The sequence below is a fragment of the Halichoerus grypus genome, chromosome 2, assembly GCF_964656455.1.
Source record: "Halichoerus grypus chromosome 2, mHalGry1.hap1.1, whole genome shotgun sequence".
NCBI lineage: Eukaryota > Metazoa > Chordata > Mammalia > Carnivora > Phocidae > Halichoerus > Halichoerus grypus.
In genome coordinates, this window is record NC_135713.1 from 147,409,958 (window position 1) to 147,434,240 (window position 24,283).

At 42.2% G+C, this 24,283-nt stretch overlaps 1 pseudogene; it reads left to right on the forward strand.

Annotated features, from left to right (window-relative positions):
* The first annotated feature begins 2,105 nt into the window (after positions 1-2,105).
* Positions 2,106-3,038, forward strand: LOC118528606 (olfactory receptor 2AK2-like; annotated as a pseudogene).
* The last annotated feature ends 21,245 nt before the right edge of the window (positions 3,039-24,283 follow it).

Sequence of the window (24,283 nt, forward strand, 5' to 3'; positions counted from 1 at the left end):
TACAAGTCTTGGTTATTATTAATAATTCCATTCTAATATTTACTTTATTACTGACTGAAAATATGAAGGAAATAACACATTTTCCATATGCTTGGTTTCCATTTCTACTCATTTTTTTTTAATTTTCATCTCCTGATATGAGTTACTTAATACATTTACCTTAAATAAAATTTACATTAAAGTTTTTTTAATAAGACCAGAATTTAAAATTCAAGGAAAATGTATAGAAAAAAGTAATGCAAAAATGTCTTTGGACTTTGATAAGAATCAGAAGAATTTTTATTATAATGAAAATACCTACAGACCTAATTGCCATTTAAAAAGTTTTTACTTCATTCTAGTTAGTTAATATGAAATGTTATATTAGTTTCACCATATAGTAATTCAACAATTCCATACATCACCCAGGGTTTAATCAGGAAAAGTGCTCTCCTTAATTCCTATCACCTATTCAGCCCATTTCCAACCCTCCTCCCCTCTGATAACCAACAGTTTGTTCTCCATATTTTAGAGTCTGTTTCTTGATTTGCCTTTCAGATGGCCAACACACACAAGAAAAGATTTTCATCATCACTTACCATCAGGGAAATACAAATCAAAACTACAATGAGATATCACCTCACACCTGTCAGAATGGCTAAAATCAACAACAAAAGAAACAGGTTGTGTAGAAAAAGGAACACTCATGTACTGTTGCTGTGAATGCAAACTGGTACAGCCACTTTGGATAAAATATTGTGGAGGTTCCTAAAAAAAGGCAAAAAAAGAACTAATTGCATACTGATAAAGTTGTTTAGGTAGAAATGTTTGACTTTCAGTTTATGGATCTAATAATACTTAAGTTGCTCTCAAATCTACCATGGTAAATGTAAACTTTAATAATGCTTGTTCTCTCCTGCTAAAGTTTCTATTTTTGGTTTAAAGCACACTTTAAAATGATAGTATTTTAAATTGCTTGGCTAGTATTGAAATTCCAAGATATTACTTAATGCACAGAGCTACATTTTAATTACAGGGTTTTTTGTTTGTTTTAGATGGCAAATTGTGTTTAACTTATATTGGTGAACATAATATCATAAAAGCTGTGAGTCCTCAATGTACGTATTTTATATTACTGTGAATTAAACCTCAATTTGGAATTTTATCTACTTCTAGAAAGTGCCTCTGGATGTTGGAGTTTGAATTAGAGGATTTCTTTTAGGGGAAAGAAGATACATTGTCTTTAGGTGCTTCTCATTTTAACATTCACATTAGCGCTTTTCCTTCATCTATCAAGTGAAATATATTTTCTTGTATTTGTACTACATTATAGGTGTCATACCTTAAAATTAATTTCTTGAACTTTATGGAGAAGTTTTTACAACCTGCAATGTTCTTAATACTTACCACAGTATAATTTTTGGAATCAGAGATGGGGAAAAAAAAAAAAAAAAAAAAAGATTAGATAACTTTCCACATGCTTAAAAAAGTTCTAAGAATTCTGCACTTATTGAAAAATTATTTTATTTATAATATTATAAGCATTATAGCATAAAATTGACATATTCAGCTATAAGGACTTTTTTTTAACAGAATTCAAAGTTTCTAGAACTTACCACAGTATTATCTTTAGAAAATCTGAATAAAGAGCTTTGCATATGCTTAACAAAAGACCTAAGAATAAGTATTTATTGAAAAGAAAATAAGAGGATAAATATACATATATTTTTTCAAACTGGATGGAAATGTATAGGGCATTTAACAATGCTATACATTTATTGAGGAATTGAATGTGATTAACACATCTGATGATCAAAAAAAGTCAGAGCTAAGAGGAAACTGAGTGACAATACATTCTCTAAAAGTTGTCTTCTGTGTAAAGATTTCTATTAACCCATGAACATCCAGAGTTTGCACTCTCAAAGTTACTGTAAGATGATATGTCCACTCATTTTGGGAAACAAATCAAAGTAGTGTATAGTCTGGATACTTCACTTGGCTGGGGAAATGGTCTGGAGGCAATTCAACTCATTTAATAATAATCATTTTATTTTCTCTTAAAGGACAGTCATTGTCTTTACATGGCATCTTCAGATACAATCTGTTCTGATATTTCAAATTGAACTATGAAAACAAGAAATCAAAGTGTTGAAACAGATTTTATACTTGCTGGTCTTTTCCAATATGGTCAAATAGACACTTTCCTCTTTGTTGCCATTGTAATCCTCTTTGCAGTGGCTCTGAAGGGGAATCTCATACTGATCCTTCTCATTCGACTGCACACCAGACTCCACACTCCAATGTACTTTCTACTCAGTCAGCTCTCCTTCATGGATATAATGAACATTTCCACCACAGTGCCCAAGATGGCCACTAACTTTCTGTCAAATAGTAAGACTATTACATTTTTAAGCTGTGAGATTCAAACATTTGTATTCTTGGCCCTTGGTGGAACTGAAGCCCTTCTTGGTTTCATGTCTTATGATCGATATGTAGCCCTCTTTCACCCTTTACATCATCCTGTACTCATGAGCAAGAAGATCTGTTGGTTCATGGTCACATGTGCATGGACTAGTAGTTCTATCAATGCTTTAGTATATACCTTGTATGTATTTCATCTTCCATTTTGTAGATCATGGCTCATTAACCACTTTTTCTGTGAACTTCAATCTCTACTACCACTGGTGTGCATACAATCCTCCTGAGTGGGCTTGTAATTCTGCTGCTACCATTCATGGCCATTTTACTTTCCTATGCCCACGTACTTACTATGGTGTTCCAGATGAGCTCAGGTAAAGGACAGACATATATCCACTTTCTCCTCTCACTTGATAGTGGCAAGACTACTCTATGTGACTGGACTCTCCACTTATACAAGGCCACACTCCTTGCATTCTCCAGGAGAGGACAAGGCAGTGGCAGTGTTTTATACGGTCATCACAACTCTTTAGAACCCATTTATCTATAGCCTGAGAAATAAGGAGGTTATTGGGGCCATAAGAAGACTGTTGGTAGAATGGCTACTTGTGCACAAAAGTCACCTTAGGAACCCATATTGATTGATATTGAACAACATTCCACTTTGACTGGAATACTGTTTTGGAATATGTAAACTCTAGGAAATACTTGTGAAAAAAAAAACTTCTGAATATCTTTTTTTTCCTTTTTTTATATTATGTTATGTTAATCACCATACATTAAATCATTAGTTTTTGATGTATGTCGACCTCAGAGAGTCAGGGACCTGGGCCAGCAAAGGAACTGAGAAAAAGAGACGACAGTATAGTGAGGCACAGGGGACCCCGAGCAAACAGCCTGAGGTGCTGAGGTTTATTTTCCATAATCTAATATACCTTCTACAATGATATAGATCTATAATGATTTACAGCAGGGGCTTAGTAAGGCACATTCTTCCACGAACACAGGGTTAGTTAAGTGAAGCAGTGGGAGTGGAGAAGGAATAAAGAAATCTGTAACTGGCTGTGATCAATTAATTGTAAACATCATTGTACTCAGACCTTAACACAGGATAAGAGAACAAAGAAGGGAATGTTTACAGCAGGCCTCCTATCTACAAAACATCTTCTGCTGTGTACTTTAGAACAGACCACACACATCCCAAGGGCATTTCACTCTGATCCTTTCAGGTTATTTTTAACCCTGCAATCTCGAGTTTTCTCAGAGATCTCGGAGTCTGAACGAACATGCACCAGTGGTCGTTGTGGCATTCTGTTTCCCACAGATGTAGTCTTCCATGATTCATTGTTTGCATATAACACCCAGTGCTCCATTCAATACATGCCCTCTTTAATACCCATCACCAGGCTAACCCATCCCTCACCCACCTCCCCCCTGAAACCCTCATTTTGTTTCTCAGAGTCCATAGTCTCTCATGGTTCGTCTCCCCCTCCGATTTCCCCTCCTTCAATTTTCCCTTCCTACTATCTTATTCTTTTTTTTAACATATAGTGTATTATTTGTTTCAGAGGTACAAGTCTGTGATTCAACAGTCTTACACGATTCACAGCGCTCACCATAGCACATATCCTCCCCAGTGTCTATCACCCAGCCACCCCATCCCTCCCACCCCCCACCACTCCAGCAACCCTCAGTTTCTTTCCTGAGATTAAGAATCCCTCATATCGGTGAGATCCTATGATACATGTCTTCCTCTGATTGACTTATTTCGCTCAGCATAACACCTTCAGGTCCATTCACATCGTTGCAAATGGCAAGAATTCATTCCTTTTGATGGCTGCATAATATTCCATTGTATATATATACCACCTCTTCTTTATCCATTCATCTGTCAATGCACATCTTGGCTCTTTCCATAGTTTGGCTATTGTGGACATTCCTGCTATAAACATCGGGGTGTACATACCCCTTCGGATCCCTACATTTGTATCTTTGGGGTAAATACCCAGTAGTGCAATTGCTGGGTCAAATGGAAGCTCTATTTTCAACTTTTTGAGGAACCTCCATACTGTTCTCCAGAGTGGTTGCACCAGCTTGCATTCCCACCAACAGTGTAGGAGGGTTCCCCTTTCTCCGCATCCCCACCAACATCTCTCATTTCCTGACTTATTTTTAGTCATTTTGACTGGTGTGAGGTGGTATCTCATTGAGGTTTTGATTTGGATTTCCCTGATGCTGAGTGATGTTGAGCACTTTTTCATGTTTCTGTTGGCCATTTGGATGTCTTCTTTGGAAAAATGTCTGTTCATGTCTTCTGCCCATTTCTTGTTTCGATATTTGTTCTTTGGGTGCTGAGTTTGATAAGTTCTTTATAGATTATGGATACTAGCCCTTTATCTGATATGTCATTTGCAAATATCTTCTGCCATTCTGTCGGTTGTCTTTTGGTTTTGTTGACTGTTTTTTTGCTGTGCAAAAGCTTTTTATCTTGATGAAGTCCCAAGAGTTCATTTTTGCCCTTGCTTCCCTTGCCTTTGGCAATGTTTCTAGGAAGAAGTTGCTGTGATGAGGTCGAAGAGGTTGCTGCCTGTGTTCTCCTTTAGGATTTTGATGGACTCCTGTCTCACATTGAGGTCTTTCAACCATTTGGAGTCTATTTTTGTGTGTGGTGTAAGGAAATGGTCCAGTTTCATTCTTCTGCATGTGGCTGTCCAATTTTCCCAACACCATTTGTTGAAAAGACTGTCTTTTTTCCATTGGACATTCTTTCTACTTTGTCGAAGATGAGTTGACCATAGAGCTGAGGGTCCATTTCTGGGCTCTCTATTCTGTTCCATTGATCTATGTGTCTCTTTTTTTTTGTGCCAGTACCATACTGTCTGGATGATGACAGCTTTGTAATAGAGCTGGAAGTCCGGAATTGTGATGTCGCCTGCTTTGCTTTTCTTTTTCAACATTCCTCTGGCTATTCGGGGTCTTTTCTGGTTCCACACAAATTTTAGGATTATTGGTTCCATTTCTTTGAAAAAAGTGGATGGTATTTTGATGGGGATTGGATTGAATGTGTAGATTGCTCTAGGTAGCATTGACATCTTCACAATATTTGTTCTTCCAATCCATGAGCATGGAACGTTTCTCAATTTCTTTGTGTCTTCCTCCATTTCTTTCATGAGTATTTTATAGTTTTCTGAGTACAGATCCTTTGCCTTTTGGTTAGATTTATTCCTAGGTATCTTATGGTTTTGGGTGCAATTGTAAATGGGATCGACTCCTTAATTTCTCTTTCCATTGTCTTGTTGTTGGTGTATAGGAATGCCACTGATTTCTGTGCGTTGATTTTATATCCTGCCACTTGACTGAATTCCTGTATGAGTTCTAGCAGTTTTGGGGTAGAGTCCTTTGGGTTATCCACATAAAGTATCATATCATCTGCAAAGAGTGAGAGTTTGACTTCTTCTTTGCCGATTTGGATGCCTTTTATTTTTTTTGTTGTCTGATTGCTGTGGCTAGGACTTCTAATACTATGTTGAATAGCACTGGTGATAGTGGACATCCGTGCCGCGTTCCTGACCTTAGGGGGAAAGCTCTCAGTTTTTCCCCATTGAGAATGATATTCGCTGTAGGTTTTTCATAGATGGCTTTTATGATATTGAGGGATGTACCCTCTATCCCTATACTCTGAAGAGTTTTGATCAAGAAAGGATGCTGTGCTTTGTCAAATGCTTTTTCTCATCTATTGAGAGGATCATATGGTTTTTTTCTTTCTTTTGTTAATATATTGTATCACGTTGATTGATTTACGGATGTTAAACCAAACTTGCAGAGCAGGGATAAATCCCACTTGGTCATGGTGAATAATCCTTTTAATGTACTGTTGGATCCTATTGGCTAGTATTTTGGTGAGAATTTTTGCATCCATGTTCATCAAGGATATTGGTCTGTAATTCTCCTTTTTGATGCAGTCTTTGTCTGGTTTGGAGATCAAGGTAATGGTGGCCTCATGAACGAGTTTGGAAGTTTTCCTTCCATTTCTATTTTTGGGAACAGTTTCAGAAGAATAGGCATTAAATCTTCTTGAAATGTTTGGTAGAATTCCCTTGGGAAGCCATCTGGCCCTGGGCTTTTGTTTGTTGGGAGATTTTTGATGACTGCTTCAATTTCGTAGTGGTTGTAGGTCTGTTCAGGTTTTCTATTTCTTCCTGGTTCAGTTTTGGTAGTTGATACATCTCTAGGAATGCATTATTTCTTCCAGGTTATCTAATTTGCTAGCATAGAGTTGCTTATAATATATTCTTAGAATTGTTTGTATTTTTTTGGTGTTGGTTGGGATCTCTCCTCTTTCATTCATGATTTTGTTGATTTGGGTCATTTCTCTTTTCTTTTTGATAAGTCTGGCCAGGGGTTTATCAATCCTGTTAATTCTTTCAAAGAACCAGCTCCCAGTTTCATTGATCTGTTCTACTGTTCTTTTGGTTTCTATTTCATTGATTTCTGCTCTGATCTTTATTATTTCTCTTCTCCTGCTGGGTTTAGGCGTTATTTGCTGTTCTTTCTCCAGCTCCTTTAGGTGTAGGGTTAGGTTGTGTACTTGAGATCTTCCTTGTTTCTTGAGAAAGGCTTGTATTGCTATATACTTTCCTCTTAGGACTGCCTTTGCTGCATCCCTAAGATTTTGAACAGTTGTTTTTTCATTTTCATGTGTTTCCATAAATCGTTTTATTTCTTCTTTAATTTCCAGGTTGACCCATTCATTCTTTAGTAGGATGCTCTTTAGCTTCCATGTATTTGAGTTCTTTCTGACTTTCCTCTTGTGATTGACTTCTAGTTTCAAAGCATTGTTGTCTGAATATGGGCAGGGAATGATCCCAATCTTTTGGTACCTGTTGGGACCTGATTTATGACCTAAGATGTGATCGATTCTGGAGAATGTTCCATGGGCACTAGAGAAGAATGTGTATTCCGTTCCTTTGGGATGGAATGTTCTGAATATGTCTGTGAAGTCCATTTGGTCCAGTGTGTCATTTAAAGTCTTTATTTCCTTGTTGATCTTTTGCTTAGATGATCTGTCCATTTCAGTGACGGGGGTGTAAAAGTCTCCCACTATTATTGTACTGTTGTCAATGTGTTTCTTTGCTTTTGTTATTAATCGCCTTATATAATTGGCTGCTCCCATGTTAGGGGCATAGATATTTACAATTGTTAGATCTTCTTGTTGGATAGACCCTTTAAAGAGGATATAGTGTCCTTCCTCATCTCTTATTACAGTCTTTGGTTTAAAATCTAATTTGTCTGATATAAAGATTGCCACCCCAGCTTTCTTTTGGTGTCCATTAGCATGGTAAATGGTTTTCCACCCCCTCACTTTAAATCTGGGGGTGTCTTTGGGTCTAAAATGAGTCTCTTGAAGACACCATATTGATGGGTCTTGTTTTTTAATCCAACTTGAGAGCCTGTGTCTTTTGATTGGGGCATTTAGCCCATTTACATTCAGTGTAACTATTGAAAAATAGGAAATTAGTGCCATTGTATTGCCTGTAAGGTGACTGTTACTGTATATTGTCTGTGCTCCTTTCTGGTCTATGTTGCTTTAAGGCTCTCTCTTTGCTTAGAGGACCCCTTTCCATATTTCTTGTAGGGCTGGTTTTGTGTTTGCAAATTCCTTTAGTTTTTGTTTGTCCTGGAAGCTTTTTATCTCTCCTTCTATTTTCAATGACAGCCTAGCTGGATATAGTATTCTTGGCTGCATATTTTTCTCATTTAGTGCTCTGAATATATCCTGCCAGTCCTTTCTGGCCTGCCAGGTCTCTGTGGATAGGTCTGTTGCCTATCTAATGTTTCAACCATTGTAGGTTACAGATCTCTTCTCCCGAGCTGCTTTCAGGATTTTCTCCTTGTCTCTGAGACTCATAAGCTTTACTATTAGATGTCGGGGTGTTGACCTATTTTTATTGATTTTGAGAGGGGTTCTCTGTGCCTCCTGGATTTTGATGCCTGTTTCCTTCCCCAAATTAGGGAAGTTCTCTGCTATAATTTGCCCCTATCTCTCTTTCTTCTTCTTCTGGGATCCCAATTATTCTAATGTTGTTTTGTCTTATGGTATTGCTTATCTCTTGAATTCTGCCCTCGTGATCCAGTAGTTGTTTATCTCTCTTTTTCTCAGCTTCTTTATTCTCCATCATTTGGTCTCCTATATCACTGATTCGCTCTTCTGCCTCATTTATCCTAGCAGTTAGCTCCCCCATTTTTGTTTTCACCTCATTAATAGCCTTTTTGATTTTGACTTGGTTAGATTTTAGTTCTTTTATTTCTCCAGAATGGGTTTCTCTAATAACTTCCATGCTTTTTTCAAGCCCAGCTAGTATCTTTAAAGTGATGATTCTGAACTCTAGATCCGATATTGTACTAATGTCCATATTGAGTAAGTCCCTGGCAGTAGGTACTACCTCTTGTTCTTTTTGTTGAGGTGATTTTTTCCGTCTTGTCATTTTGTCCAGAGGAGAATAGATGAATGAGTGAACAAAATGCTAACAGGGTAACAACGTCCCCAGAAAATATACTCTAAACAAATCAGAAAAGACTTGAAGCTGGGGGAAAAGAAAGGGGAAGAAAGAAAAAAGAAAAAGAAAATGATAGAAACAAACAAAAACAGAACAAAACAAAAAAAAGAGAATATGATCAAATATGATCAGGCTGGTTCATAGATCAGTGCCACACACTAGATTTTGGGTGTATTTTGTTCTGTGAGAAGAAAGTGCATCACAAAATTTTAAAGAAAGAAAAACTTATATATGCACAAAAACAAGGATTCATATGATGAAGGGATGGAATATGAATGTAAAGATGAAAATTATAAAAAATTTTATAAAAGGAATTGCTAAAAAGTTGTTTGAAAAAAGAAAGAAGAGGATTAAAAAAAAAAAGAAATAAAGGGAAAGAATGTGATCAGGCAGGAGAGTAGAACAAAACCATACATTAGAGATTTAGGGCATATTTTGATCTGTTAGAAGAAAGTATCTCAAAATTTTTAAGAGAGCATAACTTACATATATATGCCAAAAATAAGGGTAACTACTATGAAGGGATAAAATATGACTCTAAAAATGAAAAATAAAAATTTTTTAAAAAGGGATTGATAACATGTTGGTTGAAAAAGGGAAAAAGAAAAATTCAGAAAAAAAAAAGACAGTTAAAAAAAATTTTTACTTTGAAAGACTAAAGAATCATGGTAAAAAAGCCATGGATTCTATGTGCAGTATTCCCCTAGCGCTGGAGTTCTGCCGTTCTCATTGATCGGTAAACTTGGTCTTGGCTGGTTGTTCTCGCTGATCTTCTGGGGGAGGGGCCTGTTGCCATGGTTCCCAAATGTCTTTGCCAGAGGCAGAATTGCCCAGCCCTTGCCCGGTCTGGGCTAAGTAATCTGCTCGGGTTTGCTCTCGGGAGCTTTTGTTCCCTGCAAGCTTTCTGTACAGCTTTGGAGGCCCTGAATGAAAATGGCGGCCTCCCAATCTCCACCCCGGAAGAGCCAGAACTTGGGCCCCGCTCCTCAGTGCGTCTCCAGAGAAAAGCAGTCAGTCACTCCTGTCTCCCTGGTCTCCGGCTGCACCCCGTGCTCACCCGGCCTGTCACCGAGCATTTCTATCTCTGGCACCTGACCCCGTGCGGAGTCTCCAAACCCAGCAGATCCCTGTGGTGCGCTCCCACACTGCTCCTCCTAGGGGAGGAAGGCGAGTCTCCCCGGATCTGCCGCTTGTTGGGTCCCTGCTGTAGGAGCAGTGGCCCGACTGTGCCGCGGATCACAGTTTATGGCAACCCCGAGCTAGGAGCCCACTCCTCCGCTCTGTCTCTGCAGCCGGCTTCCCCGCTCCAATACCTGGGATCTCTGCCGCACTCAGGCACCCCCAGTTTTTCTGTAAACTTGAGCACCCTGAGACCACAATGTCCCATGAGAGTTCCAACCCCCGCTTAGCCACTGGAGCGACGTCCCTCAGCGGAGCCAACATCTAAAAGTTCCGATTTTGTGCTCTGTGGCTCTATCACTTGCCAAAAATGGCCGAGGGAGGCCCCCTCCCCCGCCATCTCTCCTCCCAAATATTGCCTCAGATTCGCTTCACACATCCTACCTTCCAGAAAGTGGTTGCTTTTCTGTTCAGAGAGTTGTTTCTATTCTTTTCTTCAATCTCCTGTTGAGTTCGTAGGTGTTCAGAATGGTTTGATCCCTATCCAGCTGAATTCTTGAGACCAGACGAAATCCAGGTCTCCTACTCCTCTGCCATCTTGCTCCGCCCCCGGCATCTAATTTCTTTTAACAAGCAGTCCTAAACACACCCAGTACGTAGTTTTTTTCTTTTGTTTGTTTGATTTAGTTCTCATTTTTTGTTTGTTGTTTTTCTCTGCTGTTGTTGTTGTTATTGCTGTTTTATGTCTTTCTTACTTCCTTTTTTTTCTGGACCAAATGAGGAGATGGAGAAAATCACCCCAAAAGAAAGAACAGGAGGTTGTACTTACTGCCAGGGATGAAATCAGTATGGACTGAAGGAAGATATCTGAGGTAGAATTGAAAACAATGATTATAAAGATACTAGCTGGGCTTGAAACTAGTATAGAAGGCACTAGAGAATCCCTTATATAGACATAAAAGACCTAAAATCTACTCAGGGCAACAAAAGAAAGGCTATTACTGAGATGTAGTTCAAGTGGAGCCTTACAAAGTGGATGAATGAGACAGAAGAATGAGTCATTGATTTTGATATAAAATGATGGAAAATTAGAAAGCTGAAAAGGAGAAAGAAAGCTATTAGATCATAAAGGAAGATTTCAAGAACTCTGCAATTCCATAAAGTGAAATGATATTTATATTATATGGGTCCCAGGAGGTGAGGATCTGGAGAAAGGGGCAGAAGGATTATTTGAACAAATTATAGTGAGAACTTCCTTAATTTGTAGAAGAAGATGGGCATTCAAGTCCAGGAGGCACAGAGAACCCACACTCCAAATCAATAAAGATAGGTCAAAACCTCGACATATAATACTGAAGCTTGCAAATGTCAAAGATAAAGAGGAAATCCTCAAAGAAGCTCTGGAAAACAGGTCCTTCAACTCCAAGGGTAGACACATGAGGCTGGCGGCAGACCTGTCCACAGAGACCTAGCAGGCATGAAAGGACTGGTATGATATATTCAACGTGCTAAATGGGAAAAATATGCAGCCAAGAATAGTGTATCCAACAAGGGTGTCAACCAGAATTGAAGGGGAGATAATGACCTTCCAGGACAAACACAAACAAAAGGAATTAGTGAACACTAAACCAACCCTGCAGAAATATTAGAGAGGATACTATGAGTGGTAAGAGAGTCCAAAAGTAACAAAGGCCACAAATGAAGAGACAATCTACAGAAACAGTGAATATACAGGTAATACAATGGCACTAACTTCATATCTTTCAATTACTCTGAATGTAAATTGATGAAATGCTCCAATCAAAAGACATATGGTATCAGAATGGATACAAATGAGACCCATCAATATGCTGTCTACAGGAGACTCCCCTTAGACCCAAAGCTATCTCCAGATTGAACGTAAAGGGTGCAGAACAATTTATCATGCTTGTGGACATCAAACGAATGTGGAGTAGCCATCCTTATATCAGACATACTAGGTTGTAAGTCAAAGATCGCAATAAGAGGTAAAGAAGGACACTATATAATAAAAAAGAGTTCTACGCAATAATAAGTCCTAACAATTGTATATAGTGATGCCCCTAACTTGGGAACAGTCAAATATCTAAAGCAATTACTAATAAAATTAAAGAAACACTTTGATAATAATACAATAGTAGGGGACTTTAACACCCCACTCACAACAAAGGACAGATCATCTAAGCAGATCTCCAAGGAAACAAGGCCTTTGACACACTGTACCAGATGGACTTAACAGATACATTCAGAGCTTTTCATCCTAAGCAACAGAATACACATTCTTTTCCAGTGCACATGGAACATTCTCCAGTATAGATCACATACTGGGTCAAAAATGAGGACTCAAAATGGTACAAAAATGTCGGATCATACCATGCATCTTTTCAGACCACAATGCATAAAAGCCTGAGGTTGACTCCAAGGAAACCTTTGCAAGAACCACAAACACATGGAGGTCAGAGAACATCCTATTAAAAAATGAATGTATCAACCAAGAATTTAAGGGGAATAGTAAATATACTTGGAAGGAAATGAAAATGAAAATATGACAGTCCAAAGCGTTGGGCTGCAGCAAAGGTTGTCCTAAGAGGGAAGTATAATGCAGTACAGACCTTCCTTGAGAAGCAAGACAAGTCTAAAATACACAATGTAACATAAAGGAGCTGGAAGAAGAACAGCAAAGAAAGCAAAAATTCAGAAGGAGAAGAGAAATAATACATATCAGAACAGAAATCAATGATATAGAAATAAAAAACAAACAAACAGTAGAACAGATCAACAAAACCAAGAGAAGATTCTTTGAAAGAATTAATAAGATCAAGAAACCCCTAGGCAGACTTATAAAAAGAAAAGAGAAAGGACCCAAAATCAAGAATGAAAGAGGAGACATCACAACCAACACCAGAGAAATACAAACAATTGTAAGAGAATATGATGAGAAATCAGATGCCGAAAAACTGGGCAATCTGGAGGAAATGGACAAATTGCTGGAAATATAGAAACTACCAAAACTGAATCAAGAAGAAATAGAAAACCTGAACAGACCCATAAGCAGCAATGAAATTGAATCCCTAATCAAAAATCATCCAACAAACAGGAGTCCAGGTCTGATGGCTTCTCAGGGGAAGTCTACCAAATATTTAAAGAGGAATTGAGAACTGGTGTTATACACAAATAATGAAATGTTGAACACTACATCAAAAACTAATGATATACCATATCTTGACTAACTGAACATAATGAAAAAAAATCAATAAGACTTAATGTTTATTCTTCTAAAAGCGTTGCAAAAAAATAGAAATACAATGTAAACGTCCAAAGTCATTCTATGAGGCCGAAATTACATTGATCCCCAAACCAGACCAAGAACCCACCAAAAAAGGAGAATTATAGGCCAATATCCCTGATGAATATGGATGCAAAAATCCTCACAGTTTACTAGCCAGTAAGATCCAACAGTATATTAGGAGGATTAGTCACCACAACCAAGAGGTATTAATTCCTGGCCTGCAGGAGTAGTTCAACATCCACAAATCCATCAATGTGATACACCATTTTAATGTAAGAAAGGACAAGAAGCATGTGATCCTCTCAATAGATGCAGAAAAAGCATATGACAAAATACAGCATCCTTTCTTGAAAAGATCCCTCCATCGTGTAGGGATAGAGGGAATATACCTCAATATCATAAAAGTCACATATGAAAGGCCAAGAGTGAATATCATCCTCAATGGGGATAAGGTCAGTAACACCACAGGGATGTCCACGCTCACAACGGTTGTTCATATTCTACTGGAAGTCCTAGCCTCAGCAATCAAACAACAAAAAGAAATAAAAGGCATCCAAATCGGCCAAGAAGAAATCAAACTTTCACTCTTCCCAGATGACATGATACTGTGTGTAGAAAACCCAAAAGACTCCACCAGAAATTGCTAGAAATGATACAGGAATCCAGCAGTCACAGGATATAAAATCAATGCACAGAAGTCAGTTGCATTTCTATATACTAACAATAAAGCAGCAGAAAGACATATCAAAGAATTGCTCCCATTTACAATTACACCAAAAACTATAAGATACTGAGGCATAAATCTACGAAAGAGGTCAAGAGATGTACTGTGAAAACTATAGAATGCTCATGAAAGAAATTGAAGAAGCCACAAAGACATGGAAAAACATTCCATGCTCCTGGATTGGAAGAAAAAATCGTGTTAAATTTCTATATTACCCAAAGTGTTCTAAACATTCAATGCAATCCCAATCAAAATACCCTCAGCATTTTTCACAGAGCTGGAAGAAACAATCCTAAAATTTGTATGGAACAAGAAAAGGCCTCGAATAGCCAGAGGAATGTTGAAAAAGAAAACCAAAGCTGAGCAATTGCAACTCCAGACTTCAAGCTGTATTACAAAGCTGCAATCATCAAGAAAGTACAGTACTCACACAAAAAACAAACACATACATCCATAGAACAGAATGGAGTACCCAGAAATGGACTCAACTCTATGTTCAACTAATCTTCAACAAAGCAGGAGAGAATATCCAATGGAAAAAAGACAGTCTCTTCAACAAGTGGAGTCGAGAAAATTGGACAGCCACATGCAGAAGAATGAAACTGGATCATTGTCATACACCATACATCAATATAACCTCAAAATGGATGGAAGACCTAAATGTGAGACAAGAATCCACCAAAATCCTGGAGAGCAGCACAGGCAGCAACCTCTTCGGGCTCACACGCAGCATCATCTTGCACGACATGAATATAAAGCCAAGGGAAAGAAAAGCCAAAATTAACATTGGGACTTCCTCAAGATAAAAAGCTTTTGCACAGGCAAGGAAAGAGGCAACAAAACTAAAACAGAACCTGAAAAATGGGAGAAGATATTTACAAATGACTTATCAGATAAAGGACTAGTATCCAAAATCTATAAAGAATTTCTCAAACTCAACACCCCCCAAAAAATAATCCAGTCAAGAAATGGGCAGAAGAAACAAACAGATACTTCTCTAAAGAAGACATACAAATGGCTAACAGACACGAGAATAAATGCTCAACACCACTTTGCCATCAGGGAAATACAAATCAATACCACAATGAAGATGACTGAGTGGCTCAGTTGGAATTTACCAAAAATAATTGAAAGTTTTACTCTACTAAGAAGTTCTGTTCCTATTAGGAGCACAAAAAAAGGAAAGAAAAGAAAAGCTTTAGACTAGATGAACATATTTCCAAACCACATACCTGAAAAAAGAACTTCTATAGATAATATATAAAGAACTCAAAACTCAACGGGACAAAAAAAAAAAAAAAAAAAAAAAAAGAACCTATCCAAAGAGATAATGGACAGAAAGACATGAACAGATATTGCATCAAAGAGAACATGCAGATGGCAAATTAGCACAAGAAAAAATGTACAAATTCACTAGCCATGAGGGAAATGCAAATGAAAACCTGAGAGTTATCACGACTACCCACCTGTTAGGACAGCTGGTTAATATAAAATACAGTACTACATTTCTGGTGGGAATGTAAATGGAACAGCAACGCTGGTAAGACAGTTTGATAGGTTCTATAGAAGTGAAACATAAACCCTATAACCTAGCAAGCACTCTCCTGGACCTTCATCCCAGAAATGAAAATTTAAGATCCCATGACTCACTGTGCACAATAGTTCACTGCAGGTTTATTTGTAATAGACGAAAGACTAGAAACAAACAAATGGGTGAAGAGTGCCTCTGTGAAGGGACGTTTCTGAACTACCAGCAGCTTTCTGTGAATCTATAAATCTACTGCTCTACCTCCCTACCTCTCTGTAGCAGGTGCTCCACCTGTCAGCACACCTCAGAATAGTCCCTAAGACTAGCAGTCCCACCCTGGCTCTCTGGATCTCCAAGTATCCCTAACAGCCCCAGAACCCTAAGATGTGGGTGCCAGGCAGCAGTGAAAGAAGCAGGAGGGGTCTGGGGCTGGTCTGTTATTGGGCAGGTGCTGGGCTGTGATGCCCTGTGACCCTCAGGGGAGGAAAAGGCCAGGTGTGGGACAGAGACAGCACGCAGAATGTTGTCCTCCCAGAGCTGATGTTTTGCCTTGGGAGAGGAAAGGCCGGCACAAGGACCTGGCTCAGAGTCTCCTCCCCTTCTTCTCTCCCTCCCTTTGGCTGCATCTACCCCCTGTCCATGTAGATCCCCTCCCCAACCCCACCTTCTCTGGCCTCCTGCTAAAAAACTACCACCCCAACAAAGTTGCCCCCATTTTAGTGATGAAGGAAAGGGGATTCAAGAGGTGAGCAACTCTGGGGTACCAGCCACCCAGGAGCCTGATGTTTGTGGAAACCAGGGTATATTGAGCAGGGTCTGAGCAGCTAAGCACAGGAAGTTCCAAGTGCTGGGATCACATAAGCGACCCATATCCCCCTTACATCAAAGTGACCTGGACTCCACCAGCCTCCACACTGGCTCCTGAAAGCAGCACTGTCAAATTAGCTCAGACACCATCCATCTTAGAAGTCAAGCCTCCCACTTCCTAAGGCCCCCTGATGCTCACTTCCCAACCCCAGAAGGAGCTTCTTCATGGCTCCATCCGTTTATGCCCAGCTGCTATGAGCACACTGCCTTGACTGAGCTCAGCCCAGGGGCCACAGCTCTAGGCTCTTCCCATGCAACTTCAGCAGGAGCCACAGGTGGGCCCCAGCTCACAGGGATTTCCAACTCACCCGAGCTTCCAGCCCACATCCTTGGAGCTAAGAAGGAACAACATTTCTCAGGATGGGCCATCCTAGAATCTCACCTTCCTACTCCCTTCTGACCCCCAGTGTCCAATTTATCATAGAATCTCAGCTCTGCCTCTAGGAAGTGGTCCCTTTCCTTCATATCCAAGCAGACCCTCCAGTCTCCAAGGTGCACCTATTCCCACCTCTCTCGCACTGTGCCTTACTCTGTGCAAACAGCCAGGAACCTAAAGCACCCAATGTGAATCCCGCATGTCTCCCCCAATTCCTGCGGTGTTTCTTTGGACAGAACAGAGCCCACCATCCTGGCCCCTCACACCACTCTGCCTACCGTCCAGACCCCACACCTTCTCACCGAGAGACAGGGAATGGTCCCATGCCTCTGGACTCCCTCACCCTGGTTCCCTGGCCTTGTAACATTTGCTCTTCAAAGGCCTGTATCACACAGGAACCTGTTGTGGAGAAACACCTGCTGTCGTGGCCACAGTTTGAAGCCATAACATCAGTGTCCAACCTCAAGTTTAGCAACAATGTGCTGGGAGGTCTCAGCCAGAAATGCTTTATGCAGAAATACCTGGATATAGACATATATATGCTTCTCCTTTTCTTCCAATAAGAACAGTGCTGACCTCAACAGCTGTGCTTGAGATCCAGAAATCAGTATGTCTGAATGTTTTGCTGGGGCAGGCAGGTTATGCTGTGTCAGCTGGGCATGATTCACCAACACTCTCTCAGAGCCATGGAGACCCCTGCCCAGCATCAGGAGAATGTGATGACTCATAAGGGACAGTAGTGACTGCAAGCCAGGCTGCACATTACAATCCCCCAAGGGTGGTTCTCATAAATTACTCATTCAGAAATGATCATTTTTTAAATTGTTTTTTAAATAACTATTTTTTATTATTAATTAAACTAATATTCACATTTGTACCAACCCCCAATTCTGGAGATGACCACACTTTTCCCAACTCCCCTTCTATGCTATCCTGGGTGGGTGCACAGGCGTCACCCTTTGTAAGGCAGAAACTTCCAGGAAGACCTTCATTTGAATGAAGAACCTCTCCACCTCATGGAGTTGTGCCTGCCTCTCACTGCACTGCTTGGCCTCTTGTTTTAAGACCTCCACCTCTCCCTTGAGGATGGAGCACCTCTCCTTCAACTGGAAGATCTCAGACAATGTCTCCATAGTTCTCCAGGCCTGGGTCTCCTCTACAATGCCCTCCCATCCCCCCTTCTCCTTTCCTGCCCTGAGTTTTAATACAAAGTCTACAAACCACTGGACTGTTTCATCTCCCAGGGCATGGTGCCATTTTCTTCTGAGGAGGATAACTCCCCCCAAAATGAATAGTGCACAGATAGCAGGCCACATGGACATCAAGCTGAAGTAAATCCAAGGTGAGAAGGGACTCCAATGTCCCCTTGTCTGCGGAGTTGAAAGGCACCCATTCAGAGGAATTTGGGTTAGGCTGGTGTCCCTGTGGCTCTTTAGCTCAGTGATAGGTTGGAATGGAGGAATCACAGTTTGAAGACTCTCAGGTTTCCATGGATCCAGTGGACACATCGGTGCAAGGCCGAGCAGGTTTGGAGGTCTCATAATGAGAGACCAAGTGGCAAGCCCATTGTTTGTGTGCTCTATGCTCTGGGGGAAAGGAAGAATCCAAATCCAAGGTCGCATGGTGAGCTCACTGTCTAGTTGCCGGCTTGGCCTACCACAGAGCTGCATTGTTGGTCTCCAGGTCCAAGGGTACATGGTGAGCCCACTATCAAGGGGCCTGCTTGGCCTAGCACAGAGCTGACTTGTTGGTCTTGATATCCAAAGGCAAAAGGCGAGCCTGCTTACCAGGCACCAGCCTGGCCTATCAGATAGCTTGGTAGTTGCTCTCCAGGTCCAAGGACACATGGTGAGCCTACTGTCCAGGTGCCTGCTTGGTCAAGCAAAGAGCCGAGTTGTTGGTCCTAGGGTCCAAGGGCACATGGTGTGACTGCTGTCCAGGTGCCTACTTGGCTTGGTGTAGAGCTGCATTGTTGGTCTCCAGGTCCAAGGGCACATGGTGAGCCCGCTGTCAAGGGATCTGCTTGGCCTAGCCCAGGGCTCTGTTATTGGTTGCCAGGTCCAAGGGCACATGTTAACCCTGTTGTCCAGGTTCTTGTTTGGCCTAATTGAGAGCTGTGTTGTTGATCTCCAGGCCCAAAGGCACCTGGTGCCCCTGCTGTCCACGTTCCTGCTTGGCCTAGTGCAGAGCTGCATTGTTGGTCTCCAGGTCCAAGAGCACGTGGTGAGCCTACTGTCCAGGTGCCTGCTTGGCCAAGCAAAGAGCCGAGTTGTTGGTCCTAGGGTCCAAGGGCACATGGTGTGACTGCTGTCCAGGTGCCTACTTGGCTTGGTGTAGAGCTGCATTGTTGGTCTCCAGGTCCAAGGGCACATGGTGAGCCCGCTGTCAAGGTATCTGCTTGGCCTAGCCCAGGGCTCTGCTATTGGTTGCCAGGTCCAAGGGCACATGTTAACCCTGTTGTCCAGGTTCCTGTTTGGCCTAATTGAGAGCTGTGTTGTTGATCTCCAGGCCCAAAGGCACCTGGTGCCCCTGCTGTCCACGTTCCTGCTTGGCCTAGTGCAGAGCTGCATTGTTGGTCTCCAGGTCCAAGAGCACATGGTGAGCCTACTGTCCAGGTGCCTGCTTGGCCAAGCAAAGAGCCGAGTTGTTGGTCTCCAGGTCCAAGGGCACATGGTGAGCCCACTGTCAAGGTTTCTGCTTGGCCCAGGATAGAGCTGAGTTGTTGGTTTCCAGGTCCAAGGGCGCATGATGAGCCCATTCTCCAGGTGCCTGCTTGGCCAAGTGTAAAGCTGAGTTGTTGTTATTGACATCGAAGGACACATGTTGAGCCTGCTGTCTAGGTACCCTCCTGGCCTAGTACAGAGCTGTGTTTTTGGTCTCCAGGTCCAAGGGTACATGGTGATCCCACTGTCAAAGTGTCTGCTTGGCCTACCCCAGGGTTCCTTTTTGGGGCTCCAGGTCCAAGGGCACATGGCAAGCCTGCTGTCCAGGTTCACACTTGGCCTAGTAGAGAGTTGGGTTGTTGTTCTCCAGTCCCAAGTGCACCTGGTAAACCTGCTGTCCAGGTGCCTACTTGGCTTCATGAAGAGCTGCATTGGTCTCCAGTCCCAAGTGCATATGGTAAGCCTGATGTCCAGGTGCCTGCTTGGCCTAGGAAAGTGCTGAGTTGTTGGTCTCCAGGTCCATGGACACATGATAAGCTGGCTCCTCAGGTACCTGTTTGGCCTAGCAGAGAGCTGAGTTGTTGGTCTTCTGGTCCATGGGCACATGGTGATCCTACTGTCAAGTTGTCTGCTTGGCCTAGCCCAGGGCTCCTTTCTTGGTCTCCAGGTCCAAGGGCACATGGTGAGCCTGCTGTTCAGGTGCCTGCTTGGCCCAGGATAGAGCTGAGGTGTTGGTTTCCAGATCCAAGGGCACGTGATAAGCCCACTCTCCAGGTGCCTGCCTGTCCTAGGAGAGAGCTGAGTTTTTGGACTCCAGTTCCAAGGGTGTATGGTGATGGTGTTGTTCAGGTGAATCATTTTCCCAATACTGAGCTGGGATGCAGGACTCGTGGTTTCTTGACCCTTGGCAAGCCTGGTATTCTCTGGACTTACTTGCTTTGTGCTACACTGGAGTGGCCTGTTTGTGGTAGGACTCCTTGTCCACCCAGTGTCTGTGTGACTCATCTGCCCAGTAGTATCAAATTGGTTCAGAAGACTCCCAGTCTTTGGGTTCCTGGTTGGTGCTCTCTTATGGGGACTGACTTTCTGCTTGTTATACTTTGTTTGAGGGTTTGTGGTCTGTGGGCTCCTGGTCAGCCGGGTGTCTGGGGGGTTACTTTGTCCACTGCTGAGCTGGTTCAGCCAGCTCGTGGTCTCAGGACCTGTGGTCCAAGGACTTGTACTGTGTCCAATGATGTGGTGATTCCTTCTCCCAGTACTTACTTGTTTTGTAAAAGTCCCGCTCTCCCTGGTGTCTGTAGGCGTTCTAAACATTGTCGACATCAGGGACGGATGGACATTCAATTCATTCATGGTCCCTGTGCTGAGCTGGTTTGGAGGGCTCCAGAGTAGTAGTGTGCCCAGTGCTCCCTCAGGATGTGGACTCAGCTTTCCTGTGCTGAGCCCTGTTGCGAACCCAAAGGTGTGGGGACCAGCTGGCTGAGAATCCATGGTGATCTGATTTCCAGTGTCCCACTCCCATGTGCCAAATGAGAATGTGTTCCTGAGCAGCTGGGCCATCCTCATAGTGGGAAAAGGTCCAGGAGTCGCCGGATGAGGGTTTGAGGACCTCAGGACCACATAGGGGTGCAAAGGTAGGTGCAAAGATGAAGGTGGACTGCAGAGTGTTGGTGAGAGGCCCAGGGCAGGAGGAGTGGGCAGAGGGCTTGCCACGGGCAGGGCAGAGAAAAGGTCAGAAAATGCTAGGAATAGCAGGAAGAGCTGTAGCTGAAGCGCCATCTCTCTCCTCTGTGTAGCCTTGGCTGTTGCCGAGCTTTTAAAACAGCCCTGGGGCATGACAATGCCTTCTTGTGATGTCACCACCATGCCCTGGCCAATCACCAGGGCGCTGTCACGTTGACTTCCTTCGGGTGGCCAATCACCATGCAGTTTGGTTGGCCAATGACTGATGGCTATCTCAGTGACCTTCCTGACATCATTGCCTAGAAACCATGTTTTAAAGGAAAACAGATAAGCTTTCCTTCAAGAGGAAAAATTCATATTTGGGATGAATTCATAGTGAAGGTCATGATGAGGCTGAAAGACTCAACCAATAGAAAGCTAAATGTGTCACACAGAGTCACCTTTCACTAAAACGCTGACACCAATGTTAGTGAAGACATGGGACATTAGACCCCATGAAACATCACTGTTGTGGGGTAAGGGGGACAACATGGCACGAGGGAAATCCTACTGTCAAGTCACCCATCAAAGCTTAAATAGAAGTTTAGAGAATGGTAGGCGTTACCTTTGGTACATCTTCTCACAATACACCTAAACCTCGAAAGGATGAAGGTGTATCACAATTCATTACCTGCTTGTCAAAACAGCATTCAGCTCTCATAGAAGGGGGACAACAAAATCCAGCCTATCACCAGGTTCACAGTCCTCGTGTCCTGCATCCCAATCAGAAAGTTATGGGGTGAACTCCTCCCTCAAATACAACTACATACTTATCAAATCATTCAGAACACCCAAGAAATGAATCAGAGATCTGAGAAAACAAATGCTACAAGTCTACAAGTAGAAAAGTGACCACCATTTAGAAGGTAGGAGGTATGGAGACGTGAATCTGGTGTGACATAGCTGAGGATACAGGGGAGGAGAGGGGGGCTTGCTTGAGGAGGCTACTGCAAAGGAGTATAAGCATTGGTTTCCAAAATCAGAACTTTTGAAAGTCTGGATAAAGAAAATGAGGTATATACATACAATCAAATATTACTCAGCCACCAAAAAGAATGGCATCTTGCCCTTAACAAAAATGTGGATAGAACTAGAGGGTATTATGCTAAGTGAAATAAATCAGTCAAAGACAAATATCATATGATTTCTCTCATATGTGCAATTTAAGAAACAAGTGATGACAATAGAGGAAGGGAAGAGCAAATAAAATAAGATGAAAACAGAGAGGGATGCAAAACATAAGAGACTCTTAATTGTAGGGACCAAACTGAGGGTTGCTGGAGGGGAGGTGGCGGGGACATGGGTTGATTGGTTGATGGGCATTAAGGATGGTATTTGATGGAATGAGCACTGGGTGTTCTATGCAACTGGTGCATCCCTAAATTTAGCCTCTGAAACTAAAAAAAAAAAAAAAAAAAAAGGCAATGTGTTCCTGAACTTTCCGTATTTGTTCCCACCTGGGACACAGCAAGCTTCCATTGAGTACTTGTTGAAAGAGTGAGCTCAGATGGAGCTGTCTCCTCCCAGAGCAGATACATAGGGTCTGGAACTTAGGGGAGAGAAGAGTAAAGAGCAGAGAGGTGTTCCTGTTATGGGATGAACATGTCACGGGGATGAAAGGCACAGCATAGGGAATATGGTCAATGATATTTTAACTGTATCTCTGGTGATGGAGGTAACTACACTTGTGGTGAGTGTAGCATAAGGCAAAAACTTGTCCAATCACTATGATGTCCACCTGAAGCTAACATAATATTTCGTGTCAACTATGCTTCAATTTAAAAAAAAATGAGTCAGAAAGTATATATATAAAACAGAATTGAGTTTGTCTGGGAGTGACAGGAACCCAAATGCAATCCAGCTGGAATTAGCCTCACTCAGCCTGTCTAAGGGCTGAAGGTAACTCTGGTCTCTTGGGGACACTCCGCTCTTCACTTCTGTCATAACTTACTTCCAGTTCCCTTCATCGCTGATTTCTGCTTCAGCTTCCTTTGCCAGCTTTTTCCTGTGCGCCCCTTTGCTTGGTGTTCATGCTCTTCTCCTCAGGATCCTCATGGGGAGAACCATCTATCCCCTGGCTTCAGAGAGCACCTGTCTGGAAGACCTTGAGGATTCTTTTGTGGGTAAGTGTATAAAGTGCATTCCACGGATAGGATCAATAACTGGCTATGTGTGGATTTTAGTTTTGGTCCATGAGTGTACAGCATGGAAGAGCCTTGCCTCTGGAGCTATAATCACTAAAGGCTGCCCTGTTTCTTGAGGATAAAGCTCATTCCCTGTTTCAATCTTATGTGCCTCTAATTCATAAATATGTACCAGGGGTGACGTATACTATCTCTGTGGTGTATTGATGAACTCTGTAATTCCTAGCTTTCCTACAAAGTTTGTGTTGTGCTCTCCCACAGTGGTGCTGCTGGAACACGATTGGGCTGCTAAGGCAAAGAAGCGTTTCTAACTTGTAGTATCAGAGACAGCAAGCTTTGAAGGGGTTGGGACGATGTGGTGATCTCTGTGTGACCTCATGAAGCACATGAAAACCCACGTTCTGAGTCTTGTGCATCTTCTTCCAAGTGGAATTTCTCCCGCATGTTGGCTTCCTGGACCAAGTCCTGAGCCGGCTGCTGCCAAGGAGGAGGAGGACCAGGATCTGCAGGTACTTCCAGGTGCTTCATTGGCATAGGGGAGTGGGGGTACCAGGGTGTGGCCTGCGGCCCTGGGTTGTGCGGGCATAGTGCGGGACCTGGGGGTGCAGGCAGGGACTCCAGGCTAGGCAAGCAGGGAGGTGGTGGTTAGGCTGAAAGGTAGCCCTCATGCACTCACCTCTGGATGGATACCTGGGTTGTCTCCATACCTTGGCTCTTGTGAGTCCTGCTACAGTAAATGTGGGGGTGCATTAGCTTCACACCGAGGGCACCCAGGCTGTTGAGCGGAAGCTGAATCGGGTGCGACTGATGTCCCAGGGCTCTCTGCAGAGGGTGGCTGGAGTGGAGGTGGATCAGGAGCTGAGGTTCTCTGGGGTGCTC